Source organism: Amphiura filiformis, chromosome 11, assembly GCF_039555335.1.
Source record: "Amphiura filiformis chromosome 11, Afil_fr2py, whole genome shotgun sequence".
NCBI classification, from domain to species: Eukaryota; Metazoa; Echinodermata; class Ophiuroidea; order Amphilepidida; family Amphiuridae; genus Amphiura; species Amphiura filiformis.
In genome coordinates, this window is record NC_092638.1 from 13,854,682 (window position 1) to 13,860,184 (window position 5,503).

A 5,503-nucleotide genomic window follows, 5' to 3' on the forward strand; every position below is an offset into this window, starting at 1 on the left:
ACTGTTGTCCCTGGGACCTTCGGTACCCTTTTTACTAGTACTCTTTTATACCCCATCCCTGGTATCCCTAACTCCATCCCTAGAAACCATTAAAATTCCATCCCCGGGACCATTTCTGGGACCACTGGTACCTTTTACCCTGTTCTCAATACCCTTCATACCTCTCAATGTCTGACCAATGCCATGTCCTGGGGGGTCTTCCTGTTTGAAGGTGTACAGGAAGGTGCCACGGTTTTGGGGTACCTTTTTCAGCGATTTTGGTATATCGATGGGTGGGTTTTCAGTGAAGACCAGTGCAAACAACTGGGCACATTTGGGCAAAATTGTCCTTAAATGGTTCAAATTTTTTCGAAGAACCACGTACCCCCTGCTGCCATCTGCTTATGGATGTAGTACTACAGCCTATAGCACAAACTACTGCACCAACTGTTCTTGTATAAAGGATACCCGTATGAGCCAAGAAAAACATTTTCTGTGGCACTTTAAAATAATATACGAAATATACGGGGTGGGGGTGCATTAAGTATGGTATTTGTGTGTGTTATTATTTTAATATTCATGTCACGTTTCCAATCTCATATGTTACCAGATTGATGTAAGCTTATTGTATGTTTGAAAGAAATAAATTGATTTCGGTGGCCATTTTGAATTTTTGGCGGCCATTTTGAATTTGTAAATAATTAATATTGGTGCTACTGCATGCCAACATGACAAAACTACTATAACAAGCCTAAAACAATCACTACTGTGCCAATAAAATCACATTGGGAAGGGGCAGTTTGACAAATATTGAAATATTTTGCCAAAATGGGCTCCATTTTGAAAAACAAGATGGCCGCCTTCTGCTGCATCTGGATTTTTGTAAACATGTATAAATATGTTACTTGGGACCCAAACAACATGCTAGGATAGGTGGCACATTGTCTTCATCAAAAGGCCACGGGCCTTAAAAACTGGGTAGTTTGCTGTACAATGTGAACTTTCCTGTCTCAGGGTTGCCTCACAAAAATAACACTTGTACCCAACGAACACACCCCTACCCTGACATAGGCTAACACGGACACGCCCCGCGCTCCAACACTCTCTCACGTATAACTATTTTGTATTGACTTCTTATAGTCCAATAGATTGCCGTAACCAGTGTGCAAATCATGTTAAATTTGCCATATTTGACAGAGATATCTATACAGTACTTACAGAGCTAATCATTATAGGCTATGGAGCCACTTCAATAGGACATGTGCGAAAACTCATTGAACTTTGAACACGGAGGTTAAGTTCAAATTTGTTTAGCCTTGTTGTAACATTGGGACGTCATAGGTCGAAAGGCTCCACAGGGGGCGAAAATGAAAATTGCTCCAATTTTGATGACAATGATCTCAAACTCTTTGTTTTGCCATGAGAAATGTTTGCTGGTATCCTATTCCTCATGTCGAAGAACTGAACAAGACGTATAACATCGAAACCTCTATATTGTCTGTTTGTATGCTATAAATTTGTTCGTACTACTTTTATTAAGAGAACGACATGTAGTTGTCACACACTGTATTTTAAAGACATATTCTCTTAATGTACTTGTTCGTAACAGAATATATATTTTGAGAAATTTGCTACGGTTCTTTTACATACCCAAAAATGATATTTTCATATATTGAACCCAGTTACAGTTAAACATGACAATGTTTTTAATTTGGTCATGTAAAATCGTTAGTTTGTCGCTAAAATAATTTTGAGACACGTCAAAAATAAAATAAATGTTTTCCCCGTATTAAGGGATGGGTTTATATGTGTGTAAATGGAGGAGAAATGGGAGGATTTTGGCATGTTTGCTGTGATTGGTTGCCTAGCAATATTGATCACAAGTACACAATTGATGGTGCATATCAAGGACCAAACTCTATAGTTTTATATTTGAGCACGATCACTTCTGTAAGGTCATGGGAAATTATGTAAATCGGCTTTTATATTTGATGTTGCATATCGGCTCACGCACTTTTTTTTTGTACCCAGTATTTCACAAAGTCCCTGTACTCTGATGACCCTATGACCTTTTGCTGGTATGTTGAGCACTTTAAACAATTAATTATAGTACTTACCTCCTACTTTAGGAACATGCATATGCCTTAATGTATGTCGACCATGTCAACAACCCAGTGTAGTTTTACATGGTTGGAAAAGTCTATTTCCTTTCGCTATTTTTCCAATCATAATTCATAAATTGTCCAACTATATAAGAAAAAAAAGAGTTTTGCAACTATTCCGCCAGCAAGGAAACACAAATTTATGTGTATCCAGTGCGTCCTTTACGTTTAAATAGTTCAGTTTATTGTCAAGTTGTGCCTCTATACGCCATATTTACGGAATTGATGATACGAGCTGATACGGAATTTTTGAACCCAAATTTCTTGAAATATACATTACCTTTTTAACTTCTCGCCACGAAATTGGATTCATAAGAAGGTCAAATACAAGCCTTCCATTATGGCTGGTATCATCATCTCGATTGGTGTCTTGAGTTAGTATTATTCCATATTTTGCTGGTAGAAGTTCAATGAAACCCTCCATAATTCACGACTTCTGTCACTTGTGTTATAAACTCGATGTGTTTACTATATTGTCGCTCGGGTCCGCGACTAATCGCAGGGACCGGTCTATCATTAGCTATTCTATACACTTTTCAATAGCCTTATTGTGACGTGTGGGAGTTTTAAAAGCCGAGCCATGAACAAAATATAATGCGAGCACCCGGGGGCATCAACTTTAGAGGTGACGGTATGTGCCTGTCAATATATGCCCCTCTTTTGAAGCCTACTATACCCGATGACCAGGCACCTTCAGTTTTCAAAATATTATACCCAATGACCCCTTTTTCATTTTGATTGTACATAATGACCCTTTTTTTTATAAAAAAACCCCAACGTTTTTGTACTGATATGCGCCTACTTCGCGACGCTTGTAGGCACATATACCCATCAATTCTAAAGTTGAGTGCCCGGGGCGAGCTATGCATACTGCGGGCCAATGAACAATGAGATAGTGGCTTTTCTGATATAGCTTTGAGGAACTGTTGAAGTATAAATCAGCCAACGAGTAGGTGTGTCCAAATTGCACATCTTGAATTGAGACCAAGACATGCTGTTATTTCAATTGTTATACCGTTCCGGTTGGTTTATTACCTACCATTGCCTGCGAGATGCAGTTCTAAGGTGACAGAGGGACAGGTCTGCAATTCGATTCCACAACCATTCATACCTTTCATCTGTTTTATTGTATTATCGTGCGAATTGCTCCGTGGTACCTTACGGGTACCTGAATTTTATTTGAATGAAGATGACTCTGTCATGCTCGACGTCATATTGCATAATTTCTATACAGTATATGCAATAAACCAACCAGAACAGTATAACAATTGAAATAATAGGCAGTTCTAAGATAGGTTAAGAAGAATATAACGTCACAATTCTGTATTATTATTCAAGGTTGTAACGCGTGTCTATGCTGTCATGTAGGCCTACCTGGCAACAGACACGCCCCGGTACAAACAGATGAAATTTGTAGAAAAGCGTGATTATGACAAAAACATTAAAAAATGATACTTTGAGGTATTGTTTTTTAATTTTTGTATGGCAGATCATACATACACATGTGCTGAGGTCAAAAAGGTAAAAATTTTGTTTTTGACCCCTGACTCACCTGTCATTCCAAACAACCCCTTAAGGTGGAACTCCCCCCCCGGTTTGGGTGATCTGGAATCTAAAGCTTGTATAGGTAAACTTAGTGAATGAAACTTCCCATAACTAGGTGGTATGTATAGGCCTACCTTAAACAATTAGAGAATAAAGGTATTGTTTTTAGCCCCTGGAGTGCATCTATCGTCTCATATAACACGGGCGACATCATTATTTTAAGTAAAACAACGAGGCGAAGCCGAGTTGTTTTACGCCAAAAATAATGATGTCGCCCGTGTTATATGAGACGATAGATGCACGACAGCGGCTAAAAACAATACCTTTATTCTCATTCTTAAACACTTGAGAACGTTCCTGCAATCTCATTGGTTCTTACCCAGCTTTACCCGTGTGATATGACACGATATTACACTGGACAGCGCGTGTGCGCGCGTCGACGCGATACGCGTACTCGCTATTTGGACCAGTCGGAGGCGCACAGCAACAACGGGACTGATCGATTTTAAGCCCTAGGTAATTTCTTGCAAAATGTAGGATTTAATTTGATTAAAATTTGTATGATATTTTTTATTTCAATTGAAGTGTTTAAGAATGAGAATAAAGGTATTGTTTTTAGCCGCTGTCGTGAATCTATCGTCTCATATAACACGGGCGACATCATTATTTTTGGCGTAAAAAAACTCGGCTTCGCCTCTTAAAATAATGATGTCGCCCGTGTTATATGAGACGATAGATGCACTCCAGGGGCTAAAAACAATGCCTTTATTCTCTAATTCTTTTAAAAACACTTCAATTCAAATAAAAATATCATACAAATTTTAATCAAATTAAACCTACATTTTGCAAGGAATTACCTAGGGCTTAAAATCGATCAGTCTCGTTGTTGCTGTGCGCCTCCGATTGGTCCAAATAGCGAGTACGCGTATCGCGTTGACGCACACACGCTGACCCGTGTCATATCACACGGGTAAAGGTGGATAAGAACCAATAAGATTGCAGGAACGTTCTCAAGTGTTTAAGAATTTTTATTCAAATCCAATACTCGGATTGTTGGTCATATCACCCGTTGCCATGGTAACGGCCGCCATATTGGATTTGGTCAATTTCAAATCTAGAGACCTTTGGAACATGATGTCTCAAAAAGTGTTTTATCAATAGAAATGAAATTTTGGGAATGTGTTCTTCATAGACAGGACTCGAATTTGAAGTAGAATTATGATAATCATGTGATGTCTTGGGGGTCTACCCGGAGGTCAAATGTAAAATTCAAAATTTAATAATTATTGTTGTATGCTATTTTGATGCTGCCATAGCAACAACATAGTTCCCAAGCTTGGAATTAAAAACTTCTAGTTCAATTTATAGCCCTGCATGTCAGCAACACTCAGTTGTTAAAATTTGAAGTCCATACCTCAAATACTTTTTGAGATATCATGTTCCGTGTGGACATGCGTTCGCGAAAAAAAGTTTTCGAGATAACAGCTAGCAATTTAGTGAATTTTAGTCTAGAAACACTGTTTTTAGGATTTTTTATATTTTAGAAACACTGTTCTATTATAATTTTGATTTGGAAAAGACACACTTGAATTATCACAAATAATAGTGAAGATTAGGCCTGGAGGTCAAAATCTTGATTTTATTTTGAGATTTTAAAGGGAAAAACGTTAAATATCGCAGCTTGAGAAAACAATAAAATACATAAGAATTAATTTTTAAAAATTTGCCTCGCGAAGTTACATTTTTGAATATAACTTTTGAATGGAAGCTCCGATTGTTGTCAAACAAAAAGCAAAAGAAAGGTATTTTTTTCCTTA